At 43.1% G+C, this 27,227-nt stretch overlaps 1 protein-coding gene across 1 annotated transcript in view; it reads right to left on the bottom strand.

Annotated features, from left to right (window-relative positions):
- The window catches only part of LOC123767932 (prostaglandin E2 receptor EP4 subtype), a 58,368-nt gene extending 34,214 nt beyond the window's left edge, over positions 1 to 24,154 (bottom strand). The window contains exon 1 of the mRNA XM_045758105.2: positions 23,477 to 24,154. The gene's annotated coding sequence lies outside the window, so the exon portion shown is untranslated. The remainder of the gene's footprint in view (positions 1 to 23,476) is intronic.
- Positions 24,155 to 27,227: the final 3,073 nt, after the last annotated feature.

The raw sequence follows: 27,227 nt of genomic DNA, 5'->3' as shown, positions 1-27,227 counted from the left end.
TCTAGTGAGGTGGGATTCGAACCCAGGACGTGGACGAAGCATTATTCGGGATAACTACATACGTCATCAGTTGTGAGTCGTGTGTAAAGGGTTTACATTCATAAACAGGTTTAGCGGCTGGTTTAACGAGCATTTGGCTTTTGTTGATTAAGAAAGGTTGTAACCTTAATAACCCTCCTGCGGATAATAGGATTTAGCCTGACTGCAGTCCAAAGGAGAGTAAATGTAAGCATTTCCCCTTATTATATAAGGTAATCTATTCCAAACCTGTTCAGTAATATTGACCAGACCACACACTAGAAGGTGAAGGGACGACGACGTTTCGGTCCGTCCTGGACCATTCTCAAGTCGAGTTGTGTGTTGGTCAACATACTTTAGCCACGTTATTGTGACTCATCGCCTGTTCAGTAATTGACTTTGTCAATAGTAATCATTATAGTATAAAACATTTGACTGACAGAATTCATATCCATCAGCAGATCACTAACTTCCACCGACACATTCCACAACTGCTACATATTAACAATACATTCTACATAGAGGTCTAACACTTCAGATGGCACAACACTAGTAACATGTTCCAACGGATACAGCTAAATACATCATTAAATTAGGCTGGAATAGGCTATGCTAGTTTAGGGAGGATTAGGTTAGGTTTTTGCTAGCTAGGCTGCGTATAAATCAGCAGAAAATTTGTTTCGGAGCATTTTGTGAATGAAATGATAACTAAGTATCAACGTTTATAATTAAATAATTTACAGTGTAATTTCCTCTGGATGACTGCCAAAATCATCATGATCATCAATATAAACTTTGCGTGTTGCTAGCACGTCTCTTCAGGCGCTCTTGCTATAGTCTAAATATACCCCCACTACAGACGGCGTAATGGGCGTAGATAGGTGGTCGTGGGCGTGGTCCTGGCTCCGCCCACCATCACGCTAACCTCTCACGTGTAAACCTTTCATTAACGCTAAATTAAACAACTTTTTTATGCTCCGCCTTGTAATGGGTAGTTTAGTGACTCACCTAATACACCGGATTGATTATTTGATTATTATAATTATCATCGTTATTTTGGTATTCCGCAGAGAGAGAGAGAGAGAGAGAGAGAGAGAGAGAGAGAGAGAGAGAGAGAGAGAGAGAGAGAGAGAGAGAGAGAGAGAGAGAGAGAGAGAGAGAGAGAAAGAGAGCTCCCAGAGAACAAAGAGACAGAAAAGAACATTCAACCAATTCTCCCCTTTCCTCCCCTATTCGCCCCTGCCCCTGCCCCCCTCCTTCACGCCTGATAAAAGCAGTGTCCACTCTCACGAGAGCCATGAAACGGAATTCTCTGCCGCCACTTCTAAAGGGATGTCTTGTGCGAGCCTTCAAGTGAGTATACGCGAGAATACGCACGTGGCGTCCATGTGTGCGTATATCTTGTATACAAGCACTTGTCCTTAGTGTGTAGCGTATTTTTAAAGACACGTGAGTGGCATATACGAGGCTCGAGTGACACATGGGCTGGTTGTAGCCCGTGTCAGCGAGGACGAGTCCTTCACAGTCATACACCAGCCCGTTCTCTAACAAAGCATTTGTAGTAACTATGTGATGGAAAGTACCAATATGTAGTGATGGATCACCAAGAAGTTGACTTTTTGTAATATTCAATTGGACAAAACTATGATAACCGCATAAAACCTAACCTAATTCTCCTAGCAATCCTAGACTTAATACATACTATCTTAGGGCTAATTCTTATATATAAGAACTATACTAGGCTTAGGAATATATACGTTTTGCTTTTAGCTTTATCTTTTCCAACTATACAATTAATGGTGCAAAAAATGAATTATTGGAGATCCATCACTACATATAATAACTATTTAGTCAAAAGTGCCAATAAGTACTTTTATTTCAGGATGGGCTGGCTACACCATGGGTGCCTCATTCTGAGGTTCCAGTTCTGTCTAATATAGCCTTATAGCTGTGGATGGAGGTGGCTTCTGCAACTTCTTCCGTCACTACATTCCACCTGTTAACCGCCCTCAGGTGATTACTCACACGAATACCAAAGATGAGAAGCCTATTTGAATACGTTAATTAAGAGAAGCCGATCTAAGACCCCTAAAGATACAGAAGGGATATGATTACAACATACAAGATAATGAGGGAATAGACAGAAGTGACAATGCCAGCCTCTTTAGATTGAGAGAAACCATGACAAGAGATCGTCGGTGTATCTCACACTACAAGATAGTTTGTCACATTTATCTCATCAGATACTCACACTATATTTGTTAACTGTTCAGACTTCCTCACTCTTCAAGTGACTTGGTTTACCAAGCGCTTCGCTCAGTCTTACTCATCAAGGACTCGTTCAGTCTTAGTCATCAAGAATAGCCATAACGTGAGCGCGGAAGAGACAGAGCAAGGAAGATGGAGCCTCAACTTCCTGACAAACCGAACCCAGAGAGTAATAGTCAACTGTCAAATAATTTTTTTTTATCTTTATTTAAGAAAATACAATATAAATCATATATACATAAGTTTTACAAGGCAATACTACATTATAATTCTCATTGAACAAGTGTTTCATTATCACAGAACATGATCTTTAAAACCCCTGAATGTTATACTTATTTTTCTTTAAATGATTTACAAAAAATGGAGATTATATTTACATTAATTTACAGGGGAAATTATTACATTTATATATATTTTATATAATTCTCAGTAAACAAATTTTCCATATCAACAACTGTCAAATAAATAGCCAGCATGACCAAACCGGCCTCTCAATAGCACGTCTCATTATGTACATTATGGTCCCCCCATAAGAAAAGTAGCGGCTCACAAATATCCACGTTTTCTATCCATCGGTAGATTACGTTAGATGAGTAGCTTGGGTTTGTACGTGTATCATTACGTTAGCACCTTGTACTATGTACGTTGTGGTACCAGAGAGCGGGCTGTATGAACACCTGTATTCTCGGGTATAGGCAGCCACTGTACTTACCCCATCAACACTCACAAACACCACAATCTCTCAAACAATCCGGTAAAAATTATTAATTTCTAGCAACTATTTCGTCAAACGAAGAAAAATAGGCTGCTACATTTAAAAATAAGTTTTACGCTACTGGATTACCCCGACATCCTTAAAATTAAATACAGCCTGAAGAACTTGACCTGTCCAGGTAAAATAAGCAATCCTAGGTATAATATACATTATGCTAAATTAGTACAAATATGTGCTATACTAGGCCTAGGAAAGTTTAAATTTGATTTTTGTATTTTCGTAGCCTCTAGAAAATTAATAGTACGAAAAATTAACACTGTTGGCTACAAAAATCCATTTTTGTACGTTGGGCCAAATAATCAGTATAAGTACAGTACTGTGTGGTTTGGTCAACATATTTCAGCTACGTCATTGTTACTCTTCGTCTGCATATAGGCCAGACCATACACTAGAAGGTGAAGGGACGACGACGTTTCGGTCCGTCCTGGACCATTCTTAAGTCAACTCAATCGACTTGAGAACGATCCAGGACGGACCGAAACGTCGTCGTCCCTTCACCTTCTAGTGTGTGGTCTGGTCAAATTACTTTAGCCACGTTATTGTGACTCATCGCCTGCAGATGTAAACAAAGGCTCCTAGCAGGCCAAACTACAAGAATATGACGTTCAACGGACAGACAATACCAGCACTTGTACTATGGACAAAAAAAAATGAAGACCAGGCGATATAGCAGCAGAAGTGGCCACCAAACCCAGGTCAATAGGCTGCCAAAAACAATCTCACGCTCAAAACATATTCAACTCAATACGGTAAAATTGTTTTATATTTTAGTTGGATAATAATATCTTTAAACAAAGTAAATGGTGAGTCAATCAGAACAATTCTGTCTATTTTCCGTGTTATTTTTTTAAAAACATGTATGACGTGAATCGTGTTTTTGTTCACGGATACCGCACGCCTTTTCAATATCTTTTTTGTTTTATTTTACACAACTTCTCGTCTCTAAACTCCGTTCTTCTCCTAATGTAAGTGCCAATCATTCGTCAACACTGCCTCAAGTGGTCTGTCAAGTATTTTTGTACGACATAATATTTCATGTTCTTTTATTGAACATGATAGTTTAGCGTTATCTCACCTGTTATTGAAGTCCTGTCACGTCTCAAGGACGGGCCCCTTCCCTTCTCCTTATCTGTCTTCTACATCTACTTGACTTAATATTTCACACCTAGTCTCTGACCATGTCTTATTAAACACCATGAAAACGCTCAAACATGTTTTCTTAATTTTCTCTATATTTACTTCTTATATTATAATATAATATAAACAAAATCAAAAGGAAGGGGGTGGTAGGAGAAAAGCACACAGAATATATATATATATATATATATATATATATATATATATATATATATATATATATATATATATATATATATATATATATATATATATACACACGCTTCTCTGACAGGCTGACAGAGAAGTATACTGACTGACAGGCTGGCTGACAGAGATTGACAGACTAATGCTGAGAGTTCATAACCTGGCACAACGATATATTAGGACGGGATTGACAGCCAGTCAGTCTAGCCCAGTTAACCTAACTATAGGTAACCGCGCTATGCAGTTCACAGTCATATATCACCGTAATATCCAAGCAACTGTGCAGAACGAGGCGTCTACCTGATAACAAACAGTAACGCATCGTGAGGCGTGACGGGAGGGGAGAAACATGCCTAAATCTCCACTCTCGTAATATTTAGGATATTAGGAAAAGGGAAAGTGCATATTAGCAGCTGTGTGGCTGCTCTGGAGGGAATATAGGGCGACTATGAAGACGGTGAAGATCCTCCAGCTCATAACTATGATGCCGGATATGGCAGCCAGATCCTATCGTGCGGGAGACGCACGACATCTGCTCGCTTGGTACGATATGGCCGCTGCCGGAGGTACGATGATAGGGTCAGAGGATGGTGATAAGGGAAAGGTCATATACAATTGTATGTTTACTCCCGGCATTTGTTTCTGCCTACAGTAATGTTTGTGTTTGTTTACATTTGTCTTTGTGTGTACAGTCTCCTTGCTGTACGTGCGGGGGGGGGGGGGGGGTCGAGCTTCAGCGCTTGGACTCCTATCAATCAGAAATCAAGTGGTATATAAGCACACCGGGGGCTCTATACACCTCCACTACGGGCTCACCATAGCCCGTGCTACTTGGAACTTTTTGTTCCAGGTAGCGAATCTTAAACAACAATGGGGGCTCTATTATTAAACTTAAGCAACTTAAACTACAGGTTAAGTTGTGTGTGGAGTCTTTATTCCATGTATTTAATAATCTGGCACTATCATTATCCCGTTTTCCAATTGCACTGGTCGGTACAGTGACGGACTCGCTTCTTGCAGGGTCGACGTTCTTCAGATTTTTGAAGACAGTGTTTATGTTATCTAAGACAATGGCTTCAAGACTCTCTTGCTGCTACTCGTGTCCTCGTCTGAAACTGTTTATTTAAATTACTTCTTCTCTGTTAAACCCATTCCATTTATTTTCCTTATTCAATAAAAGTATTTCTGACATTCCTTTGACATATCTACTCCCTTGTTTATATATGTATGAGTCTGTGTACATGTATATATAACAGTAATAATTGTGTAACTAGCGTCAAAAGATTGTTATTTGATAAGCTAAACGAACTAGAGGGTTCAGTTCCTGAACCGGTTATGTGCCTCTGTAACCCTTTACACCACCGCCCACGGAATGGGTATGGGGTGCACAATAAAAAAAGAGATTGAATTGAAAAATTGAATTGTTTACAACCATACCCTTCCTTAGGCTGAACTTGTTTGTAACGTTCACCGCGTCATTTACGTTAAGAATCTTATATGTCGTTATCATGTCTTCTCAGTTTTATATTCAAGAGAAACATTCTTATCTAATAGAGTACTAACCAATCAGGGAAGAGTAGTCAAGTTTCTGTGGATCTCTTCCCATGTTGGAATCTGTGGAAATGAACGAGCAGATATGCTGGCTGCTGAAGGCTCTGAAGGAGACCATATTGAATACTTCATACCAAGACTATTCAATAAATTAGAGGTATTATCAGACAACATCACCGTGACAAGGTAACTGAGGAAAGGGGGATAGAAGCACAAACCAGTGAATCTATACGATGGTACAACATGGTTGCAGCTGGCAATCCTAATCATTATGGACGAAGAGGAGGTGGACGCGGGAGGGAATCTGTAATAGCAAGAATCTGTCTTGGATACAAATATCCATGGAGATTCGGAATGGAAACAGCAGTTGAGCAGAGGAGTTGCAGAATCTGTGGTGAGAATGATGGACGCCGCCTTGACCACTACGTGAGAGAATGTGAACACCTGAGAGACATTAGAAATATGTGTAAAATAACAAACCCCCACATTGTTTGAGTTAGGAAAATACTATTTGTCAAACATGACAGATGTTAATCTTCTTATTTGAGGAGCTGTTCATTTGAGACAGTTAAGCAAGTCCCAGTTGTGTCTGGGTACAAGTGACAGGATGAACAACCCAGTGGGTTTTCTTCCTATTGAGTGTTGTACATGCTGCTATGGCGGTGTGTCCACTCACGGGATGAGTGACGCTGCCCAATAAACTCGTCCCTCGGGGCAAAATTAAAAATTCAATTAAATTCTTCTGTTCTGTGCCCGTTAACCGTTCATCTATTACTGTGTGTTTTCAACAACGCTTCGTTGCCTCGCAACATTGCACGTTGCTTTATGGCTCGTTATTCTCCTACCATGTCTGCGTGTCCTCCTACCTACCATGTCTGCGTGTCCTACCATGCTTCAACCCGCTCAGTGGATCCTCAGTTTCCTGCATAGTTGTAATGTTTGTTTTATTCTTCACGTCTGCCTCAAGGTGCTCCGTGTGTGTGTGTGTGTACTCACTTAGTTGTGCTTGCGGGGGTTGAGCTCTGGCTCTTTGGTCCCGCCTCTCTACTGTCAATCAACTGGTGTACAGATTCCTGAGCCTACTGGGCTCTATCATAACTACATTTGAAACTGTGTATGGAGTCAGCCTCCACCACATCACTGCCTAATGCATTCCATATACTAACTACTCTGACACTGAAAAAATTCTTTCTAACGTCTCTGTGGCTCATCTGGGTACTAAGTTTCCAAATGTGTCCCCCTTTGTTCGTGTCCCACCCGTGCTGAAGAGTTTGTCTTTGTCCACCCTGTCAATTCCCCTGAGAATTTTGTTGGTGGTTATCATGTCTTCCCCTTACTCTTCTGTTTTCCAGGGACGTGAGGTTCAGCTCCTTTAGCCTTTCCTCGTAGCTCATACCTCTTAGTTCCGGGAGGAGTCTGGTGGGTATACCGCTGAATCTTCTCTAACTTTGTCTTGTGTTTAACTAGATATGGACTCCAGGCTGGAGCTGCATATTCCAGGATTAGTCTGGCTGTGTGTTTGTGTGTGTGTGTGTGTGTGTGTGTGTGTGTGTGTGTGTGTGTGTGTGTGTGTGTGTGTGTGTGTGTGTGTGTGTGTGTGTGTGTGTGTGTGTGTGTGTGTGTGTGTGTTTTGTGTGTGTGTACATGCGCGCGCGCCTGTATATATGTGCATATTACATTCCCCCTCACATGGGATGTTGTTTCCTGTTAGGGGTCATCGCGGTCCCCATTTGCAACATTTTCAACATTATATTTTCTGTGCCAACGGCAGACCTTCACCAGGATGTAACCCACAACTGTCTAACGCCCAGACATTCAATTACTGCCTGCAGGAACCGGTGCATCAGGTATAAGGAAACGTGCCCAAACGTCTCGTCCACACCGGTAATAGAAGCCCACGACCTTTTGTCTGTGAGCCTAATGTGCTGGCCGGTTATTTTTCCTCTGTATCTTGCACGTCGTGATCATCTCTCATCTCCATTTACCCCCCTCTCCTGGTTATAGCGCATTTGACGTTTTTAACCCATAAAAGAACTCATATTTTTCTCTTATCAGCAATCATTTTATGGACCTTAAATGAATTATCTTTTAACGATCTTTTCCTACAACCATTAACCCTTAAATTACTGATTTATACTGGGGGGGGGTAAATGTTGTTTGTAATCACAGCAATTAAAAGCTCATAAGTAAATAGATTTGAATGAAGGACATCATTCAGACTATTATGGTCAGCAGTTTGCAGTAACCCGTTCGCGACTGAGCATACCAGTCACAAATTATGTATATTACGGGGGTAAGAACCGAGTTCTTATATATACCGTATTAGGTAACGACTGTTCAAGGGGGGGGGGTAAAGGGGTATGGGGGGGTAGGGGGTAGGGGCGAAGAGACGCACCGACCTGATTGCCCAGTAATTATGAGCCGCAAAATTTGTGTGTTATACTAAATAGGATACATACATAGCAGCTGTGAAGGATGTATAAATATACATATATGTTGTATATACATACAACACGTTGCGGCGTGCAACCGGTAATGTTAGGCTTAGGATATGTTTGTTGAGGCCTAGCATAGGACGCGTTCTTCTCTACGGGTTTTTCGCTTTGTTTGCTGTGGGACCAGCTTTAAATTTCGTGAAATGTAAATATATTTACATTTCGTAAATGTAAATATGAAAAGAAAAACATGCAAACAGTCACTGCACTGATGTATGGTCGAACAGCGGGGCTCAAAGAGCTGATGTTCGACCAAGTGAGCACAACTAGGTGAACACAACTAGGTAAGTGGACACACACACACACACACACACACACACACACACACACACACACACACACACACACACACACACACACACACACACACACACACACACACACAGACAACTTGAGAGTTTGAGGATCATAAACAATTGTACCGAATTAAGACCTTGACGGTTCTTATCACACACACAAAGCAATGTTTTGAGAAGAAACACGAATGAATAACGTCAAATGCATTAAAGTTGTGATGATCGGAAAGGCGGGGCTTATGAGCTCGACCCTGCAAAGTCACCTACGTCAGCACACCCACGCCTCAAGAAGTGTAAATTGCTCGACCAATGGAAAAAACATTGAAAATTGTGTATACAGAGAATGAACTGCCCCCGGTTCACACCCTGTGTGTGTGTGTGTGTGTGCATTCACCTAGTGTTTGCGGGGGTTGAGCTTTGCTCTTTCGGCCCGCCTCTCAACTGTCAGTCAACTGTTTACTAACTACTTTTTTTTCACACCACACACACACACACACACACACACACACACACACACACACACCAGGAAGCAGCCCGTGACAGCCGACTAACTCCCAGGTACCTATTTACTGCTAGGTAACAGGGGCATTCAGTGTGTGTGTGTGTGAGACTAGGTCTGCCCACAGTGTCACAACACTATGGCTGCCGCTGAAGTACAGTACCCGATGGGGGGCAACAACTTGCTTACAAATGCAGTCGTAAATTAATGATGAAATTTAATGTCGATAAACGTCTGTAATTGGAGGAGGGAAGGTGAGGTAATTGGTCCCTTGATGAATATAAACTGTTTCACGACGTTTTCAAGATAATAAAACTTGTACAACGATCTTGGGAGTGATTATTAGTGACAAATCATCACCAGCAGAACTTATAAATTGTTGGGCAGGGTCCTGTTCCACCCGTTCCCTTGTCCCGCCCACTCCCCTGTTCCACCCGTTTCCCTGAATTATCCTCAAAAGGCAATATTCCACAGAAACGAGTTCCCGCCTCAAGCAAGGAACAAAGATAACTGCCTAAGTCACGCCTAGAGCAAGGAACAAGGAAAAAAATTTCAAGTCACACCTAGAGCAAGGAATAAGGAACAAGGAAAATTTTTTTCAAGTCACACCTAGAGCAACTAATAAGGAACAAGGAAAATTTTGTTCAAGTCACGCCTACAGCAAGGAACAAGGAAAACTTTCGTTACCGGACGACACTTTTCGTACAGGGCGAAACAAGGTTAAATAATTCACGATCATAAAAAAAAACATACATGTGTGTTTCCACACGTATGTTCCACATATATAAAAAAAATAGTGTGTAAAATTCCGCAGATTTTATCTGCGGAATTCATGTCTTCTTTAAGTTATTTCGTGAGTTGCTCAAGAGAGCTGTCGACCTTGTGAAGAACTCTGCAGCGTGAGATGTCTTATGTCGTCCAAGACATTTACCAGCTCCTCGGACCCTGGCATTATACCATCTTCTTCCTCAACTTATAATGCCCATATATTATACTTGATCTTTACTGACCACACTTCCTGGAGTATACATCTCCCTGGACATTATGCAGCTCAGGTTTGGCCACCGTCCTACAGCAGTAATATAAATTTAACTTGAACTTATTTAGAGAAGAATGAGAAACTTATTCCTGGGAATTGAAAACTTCCCCTTTGAACACATACTAAAAAAAATTAATTGACATTCTCTATAAAAGCGAAGATTCTTGGGTGACATGACTGAAATATACAAATTAATGAATAGGCATAAAAAGGCGGATATTATTTAGGTGTTAAATATATCTACACAAAATAAAACACGAATTAATATCTACAAACTATACAAATTGAGTTTCAGGAAAGACCTGGGTAAATACTGGTTTGGAAACAAGGTTGTATATAGACCAAATTACCGGGTAACATAACAGACTCCAAGAGTAAATTCTTGGAGCAGAGCGATAGAATCGAACCCGGGTCTTGCGTCACCCCATGCCTTAGATTTTCTCCTAGATAATACATTACTGCGAAATCCATGTACAGTATAGACGAGGACTCCCTGGGTTGTTCCCTGCGCAGTTAAGACATATATCTTAATATATATGTCATATCTTAATATATAAACTCATCCATATATATATGGATTAGTTTGGATGGGATATATATAGCCTCGCGTGGGTCAATAGCCCTTCTGCAGTGTCCCTTATTCTTATGTTCAAATTTATTGTAGAGATTTTTTCTTGTAGAGACCCGATATCTCCCGTAGAGACGGAGAGGTTCACAAGAATATCAGGTATTCTTTGGGCTTAGGATACCTGTAAGGGTTACCCGATCAACTTCCGGTACACTGTGGCTCCTGCGTCACTCCGCCTTACTGTACACTTATCTTAGATAGTTATCTAATTGTCTTCCAGGTCGTGACGTCCTTATCTTACACAGTCTTCCGGTGTTCATATCTTACACAGTTTACACTTCATATATTATACGGTTTTCAGCAGTCATATGTTACACAATCTTCATATGTTCATATCTTGTACAACATTTCTGGGGAACCTGACAGGGAAAATTTGTAAAAATACCAGGACAAATACCGACTGTTCGGACATTTGTACACATTATGGAATACTGAAATCCCCCCCAAAATACACGTTTACTATCCCTAGAACACACCAGGACCTTATAAAAGATGCAACCAATAGACCAACAAATTATCCTAGCCTCTCCCACCAAATATAAGCAACAGTAGCCTCAATATACACACTCTTAGGTCTAATATAGTAAATATATGTTACTATGCCTAGGAGAGGTAAGATTGTTTCTCGGATCATCTAATAAATCATTGGTGTTAATGGTGGGTGTTTTGGGTGTAAGAGTGGAGATGTTATAGATGTACTGGAATGGTACTAGGCGCCATGAGCTGTGGAGGAGAGTGTGTCGGGGAAGTGAGTCAGTTGTAGCTCATCCACTCACTCCACACTCACAACACACTGCCTTCAACCCCTAAGGAAACACTACAGGATAGACTGGAGTGAGTCACTATTTGCTGGTGCCTCTAGCTGCATCAGTTATGAACCCATCCCTGCCCTTGTGTGGCAGTGCACAATAGAAAGTTGTTTTCACATATCCATACATTAAAACATTGATTGTAACCATGATACATATGTACTTCCGCCTACAGTTTAAACCTATTGTCTTATGTATGACCCTCTGTCCTGCGTGACAGTGAATACCAGCATTATTCTCACTTTAATAAGACTTAATCGAAATCCTCAGATTAGGCAAAATTGTAATTAATTTTGTCAATAAAGATGTTAATAATAAATAATAATCTACTCCACTCGCTGTTCTCTTCTAGACCTTCTTACGGAAGGTTGAGCTTCAGCTCCTCAGTCGCGTCTTTCGACCTGCACTTAACTGGTGTACTGGTTACGGAACCCATTTGGCTCAGTCATCACTGAAGCTGTGCATGATTATGTCTACATATGTGTGTGTGTGTATGTATATGTATGTGTATAAAGTATATGTGGAAGCTGATCAGAATTACATTTCACCTTTGTAATTGCACATTAATGACACTATGTAAAAGACACATCGAACACTTTATGTAGGGCATACGTAAATCTGTCTATCTATGTATTTACGTATGTAGCTTAGCCCAGCATTTTAAAAGCACTACAATCACCTTCTGTGGTCGATTGTTCAATAAATCCCTGAACTATATGTTTAACAAATCTCTAACCCTGTCCATGGAGGACAGAAAAAAATGTATATATGCTGGTAAGCATTGTAAATGTGTGGCCACGTCTGTGGTAGAAAATAATAAATTAAAAAAACTACTCACACGTCCAGGATAATTCTATTGAATCACTACGTTGATTCTGAGAAATTTCTTTATAATATAGTTGTGGTTAAACTGAATATACTTAATTATTTTGAACTGTCCCTGTGCCCTTCCACGAGTATTTTCTACGTGGTGAACATGTCTTTCCTATTTCTTCTTCCCCAGTAGAGGTTTTAATTCCTCAGTATTTTTTCGTAGCTCATACGTCGTCAGCTCACAACCGAGGGACCCGGGTTCAATTCTCGAGCAGGATAGAGACGGTTGGGCAGGTTTCCTTACATCTGATGGCTCTGATTACCTAGCATCAAATACATACCTGCGATTTACCCAATTGTTAGCCTGTGTACTTAAAATATCTCGATTAAATGCCTTAAAAATAAAAACTTAACTTCCAGTGATTTCACACAACTGAACATTGTTATGCATTTTATTACAAGTACTGTTATCAGTAATATATATAAAACATTATTCACAACTCTTACTGTATTAACACGAATATTATACATAAAGTATTAGACGTTATACAACAGTCTCAGCTGATGTAGCACAATAATGCTCGCTGAGTGACCAGAACAGCTGATGTGCATAATTATAACGCTCTCTGAGTGGGTCGGGTGGCGAATGTCAACACGTCAAACGGAAAAAAACAAACAGTATTAAAAAAAAGTTTGTATAGTTTGTATCCTGTAGGTGGGTTTTATTTTTATTTTTTGTGGAAGTGGAAGAGGTTTGACTGGAGGGAAGGGGGAGAGGTAGTGGTTTGAAAGTGGAGAGCGGAAGTGGGACTAGGGGATTGTTGGGAAAATTAAACATGGTAAGAGTGACCACAGGTCATTCCTCTCATGGGAATAAGGTAAAGGGGGCAGTAACTAAGATACAGTTAGAGAGAGAACTACTAGATTTCACCGCGTAACAAGAGCAAAATCCATTGCCGGGGCATGATGATGCTAGTTCAACAGTGCAGCCTAGTGGTCGCCGCGCCACCAAGCCCTCCAACACTTCCCAAGTGACAGGATGAACAACCCAGCGGGTTTTCTTCCTATTGGGGAGTGTTGTACATGCTGCTATGGCGGTGTGTCCACTCACAAGATGAGTGGCGCTGCCCAATAAACTCGCCCCTCGGGGCAAAATTTAAATTTAAAATTTAAAAAATTTAACTTCCCTCTCGCCATCTGACAACCGTTTAATAATAAATGAACTAAACTAACTGTGAAGTTCTTTTGCCTCGTCAGACGCGTCCGAACCTGGACAATCCCACATAACCTATCATAATGTAGAGATGAAGAGGTATACAAGAATATCGGGGAATTAATGGAAGTTGATCAGTAAGGGAGAACATTCCAAACATGTATACACGAGGTTCAATGGCCAATGCCATCCACAAATATGTATAAGACAAGCAGAGAAACTACGCGAGAATGATGCAACATTCAAGGCTGAAGAAGTAAAAACAAAACAAAAATATAAATGAGTTTTTGGTCCATTTTAGTCAGGGCCTCTTTATATTCAACCACTTCCACTCATTTATGTCTAGGAAACTTTTGAATGAGGTGTGTGGTGTTCTGGGGAGTAGAAGGGTGATTCTGAATCTTCCTGGACTGCAGAACGTTCCACTGTTATACACAGGACGATACTGCACTAACCTGAGAAACAAGCTTCAGCAGCTGGAAGCTTGTCCAACTGAATGATATAATAGCTATCCAAAAGGAGGGCAAGATGCGGTAATGAGACATATCGCAACTGATGACATTACAAAACGGTGTACCGCGAGGGTCAGTCTTAAGACATACTCTATGTCAGTGGCATAACTAGAGATGCAGGATCCTCCGCGTTATTATTTTCGACGATAAAAACTGATGAGATGAATCAGAACAGAAGAGGACTGACTGCAGAGTGCTCCAGGTGAACGCAGACGACCTATACAGAGATAGTCTGGGAAATGGATGCTGGACGTCAACCCGAGCAAATGTATAGTGAAAAGAGGAACGAGGAGATAACGGACACGGTACAAGATGATGGGAACTCAAATGCTTCAGTCGGATAATATAATGTCTCTGTGGGAGTAGACATAACCAAAAGCCTGTGACGGGAGGCAACCATTAAGAGATCAACATCAGCGGGGTATGAAAAGCTGGCCAACATTCCTGGAGCCTTCGGACGCTTGGACATGGAACAGGACTGAGCTGTGAGGAAAGGCTGAGGGAACTGAACCTCTCCACGCTGAAGAAGACAAGGGCAAGACGCTACATGATCAAGACACAAGAATTAAGGAAACCACAGAAGGCCTATTGGTCCATACTAGGCAGTCCCTATTAATATTCATATAAACACCCATATATGTCTAACTTATATTGAAACAATCCATGGACATAACATCGTAGAGTGTTGAAGGTACTGACATTATGCACAGAGACATTAGAAAGAACTTTTTAAGTGTCAGGGAAGTTAACAAATGGAATGCGTTAGGAAGTGATGTGCTAGAGGCTGACTCTATACACAGTTTCAAATGTAGATATGATACAAATCAATAGGCTCAGGAACTTGCACACCAGTTTATTGACAGTTGAGAGGAGGGACCAAAGAGCCGAAGCTCAACCACCGCAAATACAATTAGGTGAGCACACACAAAAAATACAGGCAAATAAAATCACTTCCATCCCATAAAACTGAACCATACAATCAGAAAAGTTAGATAGCCAGTCTCTCTCTCTCTCTCCCTCCCTCTCTCTCTCTCTCTCTCTCTCTCTCCCCCGTCTCTCTCTCTCTCTCTCTCTCTCTCTCTCTCTCTCTCTCTCTCTCTCTCTCTCTCTCTCTCTCTCTCTCTCTCTCTCTCTCTCTCTCTCTCTCTCTCCCCCCCCCCGTCTCTCTCTCTCTCTCTCTCTCTCTCTCTCTCTCTCTCTCTCTCTCTCTCAACCTATCTTTACGAGTGAATCAAGGCTGCCGGCTAGCTGCATCTGACCTAACATTGAAACTCGCCCTTATCTTACACAAACAATATTCGTGTTGGAGCTTCGTGCTGTGATTGGTTGCTCTCAGGCGTCATCTGTTCAAAATCAAATATGACTGGTGGGTGTTCCCTTTCCACTTACTAATTAAAATTTTGATAGAAGGCTAGAAAATCAGTCGAATCACGGTAATGGTGAAATGGTAGTGATTGTGGTGATGGATTGTGGTCATCGGAAGGTGATGATGGGTGTGTTATTGATGACGGTAGTGTTGGTGGTTGAGGTGTTGATGGTGGTTGTGGTGTTGGTGGTGGTTGTGGTGGCTTTTATGGTAGTCAAACAGTAGTGGCGGTAACGACTGAAGTCGTGATGGCTGTTTTATTTATAAAAGTAATATTATTATTAGTAATGGTAATGTCTTCTCACGGACATACTACCATAGGATAAAAACCCACACTTGGGTATATGTAAAATTTATGTAAGGAATTTACACCAAGGAACTGTAAATTACAGATGTTACAGATGTGTAAGTTCCTTACATAAATTTCACATATACACAGGTGTGGGTTTTTATCTAACATTATTATTATTATTAGCAATAGTTGTATTTGCATTAATAATAATAGTAATAATAATAATAATTAAAACAAACAAACACAAAAGTGCCATAGATCCAGACTGTTAAAACACACAAAAGATGTGCGTAGTTTACAGAGTACACAAAAGATAGGTGTAACACCTGCCGTCTCTAGAACACCTGCCCTTGAACCTAACCACCCAACCATGATGTACCACCCGAGACCACCAGACTGCTGCTGTTGTTCCCTGTACCACCATCACAGCTCCCACAGTCGTTTCATCCAAAATATGGACAATTATGTCACTCATTTTACCAATTGGTTGACAACCCAAACAACCACTTCAACATGGTCACTCAGACGGTGACAGAGACACCACTATACTCACTATTGCACAATAGTTCACTATTTTCTGGTTTACGGATGCTAACAAATAGCAGTTAAAAGGCGACCTTGTAGAACTTAGGAGGTGGTCAGCCTTGGACAGACTCGACCTATAAGGAATACAGTCACATGAATTAATCACGTGACTGTATTGTGACAGTGACAGTATGACAGTGCTAGGTCACATGAATTAATCATGTGACCTGGCACTGTACCCTGAGTGTTGGTACAGTCTGGCGCACACCAGCCCGTTCACACCAGTTGTCATGGCACTAAAATGGCATATTAAATTGCCCGAACCTAACCTACCCGAATAGAAAACGTGACAGCCCGTCAATTTCTGCGAGTCGCTATGATTTATAGTACATCATGTTTTGACCGGTGGGGATTTGGGCGTCCGAATACGATGGACTGTTCGAGAGAACAGGAGTCTCTGAAAGGAAGTTGTACTTGGTGGCGCTGCCTTTTGAAGAAAGACATCCTGGTGTGAATTATCTGGAGTGTAGTGGAAGACTCTTGAAGATGACTCTCCTCTTAATCCTCTCAATCTTTTCCCTTTCCACCCCCACTTCTCCTCCTCCCTATCCACCCCCAGTTGCCCTTCTTCCCTTCCTTCTACTCTCCCACTTACCATTATTCTCTCCTGCTCCTTCTCCACCCTCCCACATCGGCATCCTTGACAATTTACGACTCTCCTTAATCCTTGACTGGATATTCCCGGGATAACTTTACCCACAGCCAACTGTGTGGCTTCCTTCATCTGCTGGGGGACCTCCGCCTCTCTCTCTCTCTCTCTCTCTCTCTCTCTCTCTCTCTCTCTCTCTCTCTCTCTCTCTCTCTCTCTCTCTCTCTAACGTTATGTTATTTAATGAGAACCTACTATTGTCTAACTACTAATACCTTAGTTATGGAAACTGGGAATGGTTAGGATATTTACGCCATGTGTGTAGGGGAGGGAGGGAGGAGGTAGGTAGAGTCTTAGGAAGGGAAAGGGGTCAAGACTAGGGGTTGAGGGAGGGGCAGAGCGAGGGAGAGAGGGGTTGAGGGAGGGGCAGAGCGAGGGAGAGAGGGGTTGAGGGAGGGGTGAGGGAAATGGATCGTAAACGCCTCATGCCATAAACACTGAAACTAATATAATAAATATAGATAATTTTTATAGCTTGAGAACGTAAACATGTAATCAAGCGTATTCAAGCTGCACTTGTGTACCAACTACCCGGGCACTTGTGTACCAACTACCCGGGCACCTGTGTACCAACTACCCGGGCACCTGTGTACTAACTACCCGGGCACCTGTGTACCAACTACCCGGGCACCTGTGTACCAACTACCCGGGCACCTGTGTACCAACTACCCGGGCACCTGTGTACCAACTACCCGGGCACCTGTGTACCAACTACCCGGGCACCTGTGTACTAACTACCCGGGCACCTGTGTACCAACTACCCGGGCACCTGTGTATTAACTACCCGGGCACCTGTGTACCAACTACCCGGGCACCTGTGTACCAACTACCCGGGCACCTGTGTACCAACTACCCGGGCACCTGTGTACCAACTACCCGGGCACCTGTGTACCAACTACCCGGGCACCTGTGTACCAACTACCCGGGCACCTGTGTACCAACTACCCGGGCACCTGTGTACCAACTACCCGGGCACTTGTGTACCAGCTACCCGGGCACCTGTGTACCAGCTACCCGGGCACCTACGTACCCACTACCCAGGCACCTATGTACCCACTACCCGGGCACCTACGTACCCACTACCCGGGCACCTACGTACCCACTACCCGGGCACCTACGTACCCACTACCCGGGCACCTACGTACCCACTACCCAAGCACCTACGTACCCACTACCCAGGCACCTACGTACCCACTACCCAGGCACCTACGTACCCACTACCCAAGCACCTACGTACCCACTACCCAAGCACCTACGTACCCACTACCCAGGCACCTACGTACCCACTACCCAGGCACCTACGTACCCACTACCCAGGCACCTACGTACCCACTACCCAGGCACCTACGTACCCACTACCCAGGCACCTACGTACCCACTACCCAAGCACCTACGTACCCACTACCCAGGCACCTACGTACCCACTACCCAGGCACCTACGTACCCACTACCCAGGCACCTACGTACCCACTACCCAGGCACCTACGTACCCACTACCCAGGCACCTACGTACCCACTACCCAGGCACCTACGTACCCACTACCCAAGCACCTACGTACCCACTACCCAGGCACCTACGTACCCACTACCCAGGCACCTACGTACCCACTACCCAGGCACCTACGTACCCACTACCCAGGCACCTACGTACCCACTACCCAGGCACCTACGTACCCACTACCCAAGCACCTACGTACCCACAACTATCCATGACATATGTATTAGGGTCAACCCACCTCCCAGTGCCCCGTGATTTATGGTCAATATCACGACTGATAATGTTTGAGGTCTGGACGTGGTTGTGATCCGCGGTCAGACTCCTGGCGCCCCCTGGCGCCCCCTGGCGCCCCCTGACGCCCCCTGGCGCCCCCTGGCGCCCCCTGACGCCCCCTGGCGCCCCCTGACGCCCCCTGGCGCCCCCTGACGCCCCCTGGCGCCCCCTGTCGTTCCAGGCACCTGTATTACTGGTGCCTGGACGGCCCTGCAGGCTCCCTATAGTCATAAATATATCCATTATATTCTTCTTTTATTATTATTAGTGTTGTTACCACCGTCTAACCAGCAGTGTCTGGCCTTGTGGTAGAACGGAATTTCCCCGTTTCCCCTTGATACCATCCTTGGCCTTTTGGTAGGAGAGGACTCCCCTCCTGCCCATAATGACCCTGGCCTACTGGTAGAGGCGCAACACAACCTGTGAATGAAGTCTTGTTGTGTGTGACGTCATCAGGGGGCGTATAAATACGTCCCATTCATGAGTGATCAGAAGAACACAAATGCGTAACTACAGCGAGTGTTTTCCCCATAACAAAACCTATCGTGTGAATGACGCATTGTCTGTCACTGTGATGTCATCTCGTGTTTACGTTTCATATTGATGGTTTGAGTCACCATTAATTATTTCGTGTAGGATTTGTCAATATCCTGAGTGAGTAATGGTTTTCCCACGGGGGAACCGCTATGAATGGACGCTTATAGTAGCGATGACAAGGGTAAACACGCCCCCTCTCGTCATTGGCAAAGTTTTTAAACATAATTGTACTTTTTTCCCCCCCTTCGAGTGATGAACTTGAGGCAAAACACACACACACTTAACCTTCAACGCGGCACACTTTGCAAAACAAACAGAACAAGTGCCAAAATGATGGCGTGAATTCGAGTGCTTCCACAAGATACTCTACCAGGGACGCACTTCATATGCAAATGTTGTTTATACGAATGTTGGGTGCTGTGGTTAGCAGCTGAGGGGAGCTGTGAACCAACTTGTGTATTACTGACCAGGCGGGGTCAAGCACTGGCATGGGACACCTCTCTCACCCTCCCCCCACACACACACCTGACCCCAGACAACACACGGGGACTACTGACCCCCACACTTGACCCCAGACAACACACGGGGACCACTGACCCCCACACTTGACCCCACACAACACACGGGGACTACTGACCCCCACACTTGACCCCACACAACACACGGGTACCACTGACCCCCACACTTGACCCCACACAACACACGGGTACCACTGACCCCCACACAACACACGGTGATCACTGACCCCCACACTTGACCCCACACAACACACGGTGATCACTGACCCCCACACTTGACCCCACACAACACACGGTGATCACTGACCCCCACACTTGACCCCACACAACACACGGGGATCTTAATGCTCCTCATAGCGGTACTATTCAAACGCGGCCAAAAGTTCCAAGTCATCTCTACAAACAAATGCTGCGCGTAAAAAAAAAAAAAAAGCTATACGCTGTGCGTAATTAATCTACCTGAATTTACCCGAGGTCCGGCCCCATCCCTCTTGAGCTTCTTCGGGAACAGGAAGCTGGCGGCTTGTCAAAGGTAGCCCCTTGTACCTACAACTGTAACATGTTCCTATGTAGATTTTATAAATAATTTTTTTTAGTATTATTATTACTGTAAGATCATCAGCATACCTCTAGGGACTTTGGACCTTTTCGTATACTGCCGGAATACAATGAACCCACTACTGCTGGTAGTCGTCGGCTCGCCCTGTAGAACCTTCTACACATTCCCCCACCCCCACCCACCCCAACACACACAGACAAGGCAAGTGTCTAACACCCTCTAATACTCCTGGGTGGGCAATAAAAACAACAGGAACCAGACACCCGTTCACAAGGGCACAAAATAAAAAGCCTTATAAAGCTTCGTCAGACTTGAGTTCCAATGCCTGGATGCCCAATTACGATCGCGTCTCATGCATTTATTCCGCCATGTTAGCTCCCAGTTACACACAACACGTTTAAAGCCTGTTTAATGTTCCACTTTTCGAAGGTCAACATTGGGACTCGTGCACGGGCAATGAGAGTTCTGGACGCTTCAGCGAGTTCATGACACGTTCAGGGTGTTCAGAAAACTTTCAACGATATTATAAAACAGCCTGAGAGTTCGGGAAGCGTTTAGAGAGTTTACAAATCTTGTATGGAGTGCAGAAAATTTTCAGGGAGTTCAGAAAACGTTAAGGGGAGTTTAAATGAAGTAGACCACTGTGCTACAGGGCCCACTGATGTAGTATTCGACACCCAAGACACAAAGTTGCAAAATAACTTGTTATATCGAAGCTGACAAAGATGCGGACGGTCTTCAGGAGCCTAGACAGGAGCCGTCAGAATGCTGCACACGACCATACAAGACCTAGCAAAGCACTACAGTCACCTTCTGCGGTTGATTGTTCAATAAATCACTGAACTATTTGTTTAACAGATCTCTAACCCTGTCCATGGAGGATAAAATAAAATGTATATATGCTGGTTAGCATTGTAAATGTGCGGCCACGTCTGTGGTAGAAAAAAATTACGTTTTAGTACCCCTTATTTTGCATGTTGTGGCAAGTCAAGATAACGGATTGGACTGAAATATGAGAAACAGCTTCTCCAGGAAGTACAGAAACACATAATTCCCGTTGTCCGGGGCAGTAGGCCTACACTAAGCTAACCCAGGTCCTCCCCAAGGCCAACTACTGACCTGCTTAAGGTTCCAATCCTGAATCTATTCAGGATTCAGGGTATCTATTTACTGCAAGGTGAACAGAGGCTCCTGGTGAAAGGAAACGTGCCCAACCATTTCTGTTCCACCAGAGGATAGAACCCAGGATCTCTATTGAAAATCGAGGACGCAGACCACTATATTACAGGAACGGTAGTGACAGTGAAATGAAACTCTATAAACCATCTTCAAAATATGACAAGAATCGTCACAATACACAATATAGTGCATGAAACAACAGTAATCTTGTACTCCTGGGCTCAGGAGCTAAAGCTCTACCGTGCAAGACGTTTAACTAAATACACTAAGTACTCGAGGCACTCACTGACCCAAGTAGTCGGTAGCAACAAACTATTGACAACTTCAAACCTATATCAAGGATGAGAAACTATTGTTTTGTTTTTAAATCGACGAAAAAAATGTATAAATTATGATAATGATGATGATGACAAGACCATTTGGTTATGTTAATGACAAGAGTCATAATGATGACGTTAGTAACAGTGGCCTAACCAACAAGCAAGATGAGTTTTCGGCTGTCGATGGACACCCACCACATAAAAACTGGTTTGGCAGGTGAGGTCTCCCTACGCCTACTTCTCGCGCCATCTGGCGTTCGCCTCGCCTTACGCCTTATGTTGGGCAGCACATACAACAGTTTCACAATACAGCACAATGCATTGCACAACAATAAATCACTTCACTATACAATAAAACTACAACACAAACCAATATATAATGAATTAAATCACAAAACATGACAACACAGCACAACATAATACAACACAGCACACCTAATTTATTTATATATTAGCAATTGATGTAACTATCTCAAAACATGACAACGCAGCACAGCATAATACAACACAGCAGAACATAACAACACAACACAACTGATTTATTTTAGCAATTTATGTAACTATCTCAAAATTGTTGTAATTTACTAAGCTAAACGAATTTTGGGGGTTCGGTTCCTGAGCCCATTATGTGGCTCTGCATCATTTCCATTAACGCTCACAAGAGAGGCAGTCAAATCGTGCACAAACGCTTTTGATAAAGCTTATTTTCTAATTGTCAAACCGTATATCGTTAGATTAGGCTGCGTTACCTTAGGCTTGGCTGTTTGGTTGGGGGGAATGCATGATCAACAAACTAAGCTCGATACACTGCAATTAAATAATACAACTGAACTTGATGCAGATAAAGCATAAAATTACGTGCACAATATATAGGAAACGTGTTACCAAGGTAATGTTATTTCCACTACTGGTAGGCAACTCTGCATCACAATTGGCTCAACATTTGATTATTGTTGTTTTTTAGATTCAGCTGCTCGAAACGCAAGTTCAGAGCAGCACGGGCTATGGTGAGCCCGTAGTGGACTTACCTGGCACAGGACCGGGGCTGTAACTGAAAACATTTGATTCATCATCGTCGAATATATAAAATTCCGTCGTGCGGGTGTGCGAGCGCTCGCTTACCTCGACCCAAGGCCTCCACAACACAACCGGTTCACAGAGTCGTCAATTAAACAACCTCCAGAATGTGGCAAATCCGAAAGGGTTGTGATTGCATCCTAATATAAACATGTTATCATTATATCGACAGAAGTTTAAACTAACTTGAGCATAAATTGATTTTAGTAGTGTTACAGAGATGTGACTAAATAGTGATGAACCGTTTTTGGCGCGTATATAGCGTTTACATTTGTTGACTGGAATATATTGCGTTGTACAGCCTACTCTACAATATCGTCTCTGTGGAGAGTTAATTTATAAACACCGACTATTGTATTTTAATAATCTTGTTAAGACACTGACCTGATCCTTCGTGTTGACTGCTTCCTGCTGGGGTCACTGGCAGAGATATTAGTGGTGATGGGTATATGTGTAGGCTCTTCGCAATGTCACATATCATGCTCTCTCTCTCTCTTCCACTCCCTCCATACTGCTTTACCAAGTTACTAGCATTTTCTTCAAAGTACACCTGGCACATATCAAGCAGTTTGTGATTGTAAAGTTCATTGTCAGGGTCGAGTTGAGGTGACAAACGTTATCTGGCGTATGTTTATCACAGTTCCACCTGTCTTGCTCTCCACCAACCCCCCGCCTTTTACAAGCACCAACACTGCACTGAAACCAGACTTGTAGTGTTATAATGGTAACTACATGTTACCTGGACCAGCTACGGTACACCGGTGCTTCCCTGTAAACAAATGTCTACGTTCCAGGACTAAGAACTAGGCTCCAGTGCTGAATGTCTGCGAGTGTCAGAGGCTAAGAGGCGCCTTAACTACGCTACACGTGTCGTCTGAGTGGCACAAGACAGGTTGTGTTGGCTCGTGGTGATGAGGGAAGAGAGGAGTGAGTGTGGGGAGAGCGAGGGAGAGGCGTAGGGGAAGGGAGGGTAAGGTAAGGAGTCCAAGTCAGCTTCAGGCAGCGACTGCCAGCGATAGGTGCGTACGCTGCGGAATGCGGACTGGTACTGACTCGGGGGCGCTGAGCAGTCTCCCTTGTTGCTGCTGCTGCATGGCGGCGCTCTACGCTTCTTCTTCTTAATGCTGTTGCTTGCTTCTTGGGGGGTAGTGATGCCATGTTTGTCGCTCGTGGTGGTTTTGCTTGCAGGTGGTGCCAGTCATGCTACTATGCTTGATATGGGTTTGGCTTCTTGATGGTGATGTTTTTGTTTGCTGGTGGTGCTGCCTCACTTGGTGGTGCTGCACCTTAATGTTTTTGATGATGCTGCCTCGCTTGTTAGTGTTGCTATTGCCTCACTTGCTGCTAGTGGTATATATATAAAAGTTCAGCTGGTACCTGGCTCTATCAGTTACAGCCCTGCTCCTGTGTTAGGTAAGTCTACTACGGGCTCACCATAGACCGTACTACTTGGAACTTTTTGTTCCCAGTAGCTGAATCTAAAACAACAACAACGATACTTGACCTGTTCATGTCTCTTCGCCTATTGTTAGTGGTGGAGGTGCTGCTGCTGCCCAGCTGGTAAGCCGGAGTTTCTGAAGAAGAACAGGCACGCCTCTGATGGTGATCTCTCGTCTGGATCATTGCTCATTCAATGCAGGTGAGATATCCCATCTAAGGTAATAACAATATATACAGATAGCGTCTACTGCTCGCACAGTCAACAAACCCATCCAAGGCGCTAAGATTGCCACAGAACGCTCACTTTGTAGGGGTGATCTACCTTCTCCACTCACAGTCCAGGTTACCGAGTTTGATCCCGGGCGGGATAGAAGTGACTGGACATTTCTCCTTTCGCCTAATGCCTCTTTTCATCTAGCAGCAAATAAGTATCCAAGGAGTTAGGCAACTGTTATGGGTTGCATCCTGGAGAAGGTCAGTAGTTCCATCATGTGGGGGGGATAAGGGGGGGGGAGATTGATCTCAATACAAGTATGAGTACAGGCTTCCTGTCATACAAAGCATACAATATTCATTGGTATTATTCAAAAGCCAGGTCCTAATGTCTAAATATCATGCACAGTAACGTGAGACAGGGTAGAGGACCCGTACTACACCCGGGGAGCAGCAGGGGCCTTATGGGCTCACCATAGCCCGTGCTACTTGGAACTTTATGTTCTCAGTAGCTAAATCTAAAACAACAACGACAGCAGGGGGCCTCGAACCAACAGTCACACAACGCTGTGTCAATACCAACCCGCAGCCCTCCGACATTACGTAGATACTCTTAACAAATTTTCTTCATTGAGAAAGTGGACATTGAAATACCTGACGATGCAGCGTCGTCAACGCTACTTATCTACTAGTAGCTACTTATCATGTTATAATTTGTTGCTTCATTGTCTGATGTTGGCTTTTATACCCGCCTTGTTACGATGGTTTCATCGTAACATTGATGAAACCATATATAATCAAAATACATATGCAAGATTTCTAATTCATGAGATTTACTTTATTATTAGCTAAATGCGTTCATTGAATTTAAGTTTATTCTATAATAAAGCGAGGCAAATTGAACAGTATAATTGAACTTCACAGGGTGAGTATTAGATGCACAACAAACCACCGCCACACAGGGTGAGTATGGGGTGCACAACATACTACCGCTCACAGGGTGAGTATGGGGTGCACAACAAACCACCGCTCACAGGATGAGTAGTAGTAGTAGTCGCCATCCAATAGTGTGCACAATAAATCATAGCAGCTTTGGTGCCGGCAACAATCATCAATCAAAGGGATCGCAACAAAAATCCAAGTATACTATTTTTATACAACAATAATATATTTACGTTAATTTCAATAATTGTAAAGATTTCAGTCAACATTTTGCCATATAAAACCATGTTGAAAATAAGCTAGTTTGTTTGTTCGGCGTCGGCTGGACCGCACCCAGTGACACTGAAGATAAAAGCCAGGTGTTCCACCTGGTTATGCAAAGTATTTTGTGTCATACCCAGATTTAATGGTCACAGATTTAACAAAACTCTGGCAAGCGTTTGCTTGTCGGATCAGCGGTGGTAGGCTACTGAGGACCCTCTCCAAATGTTATACGCGTTCGAGAGTCCTCTTGAAGTGAGGCTTCGGCCAGACATTTCCCATGTGCAGCTGAAAATTAAACTGAGTTCAGGTAGAACTCATTAGAAATATGAATTGCACCTTGACAAAAATCATGACAGGCAACGTGTTCTTTATGAAGTCACGCAAGAAACTTTCCATAAAGAGGAGCACCGGAAAATGTTGTAAGATAAATGCGAGTAGGCTATTGGAGGCCACAAAGTTTAGTGCTTACAATAACTACTTTCAACACCGAGGTAATTCCCAGCACCACCACCACCACCACAGGCATCACCACCACCACCACCACAGGCATCACCACCACCACCACCACAGGCATCACCACCACGGCAACCATCACCACCACCACCGCTACACCCACAGGACACAGAAGGCGGCGTCAAGCCCCCCCATACACACCCACAACATTACATGGTTGTGTTAATACAAAAAGACGAAGGAGGAAAAGACAAAGATAAAAAACGTCAACTGTATATTCCACAATTTAGTCTAAGTCGAAAATCTACTAAAATTAAAAAACTAAAAAAAAGTTTTCGAATATATCCGAAAACAAGTGTAAATCAAAGATATAATTTTGGAAAAGATACTTTTGATAAATATTTCCGTTCAAAAGTCTTCTAGGAATTTCCACCAAGTACTCCAAAGAATATTCATTAAATTGCTTCACTGGGAACTTCCCGAACATCTGCTGAAGACTTAATAAGTGATTAATAAGAAAAATAAAAAGTAAACATGATGCTGGACATCGTGAAGGAATACGCCCTCTATCCGGACGTGGTTGAAGAATTTATGCTCACCATGTGGGACCTTCCCGTCGAACTGCTGCAGTTACATTAAATATATTCATTGCAATATTTCAAAAGAATATGCTTCTCCAGGGTTACTTTTCATATGTGGCCAATACCCTTCGATAAATATTTCGTGGATGTCTTTATATTATTAGTATATTTCGTAGTTGTGATTGCGGCTCTTATCGTAAATATCGCCAAAAGAATCTACAGGTATCTTTAATTATTTTATT

This window comes from Procambarus clarkii, chromosome 58, assembly GCF_040958095.1.
Source record: "Procambarus clarkii isolate CNS0578487 chromosome 58, FALCON_Pclarkii_2.0, whole genome shotgun sequence".
Classification (NCBI taxonomy): Eukaryota; Metazoa; Arthropoda; class Malacostraca; order Decapoda; family Cambaridae; genus Procambarus; species Procambarus clarkii.
This window is presented reverse-complemented; position numbering and strand designations above follow the sequence as displayed.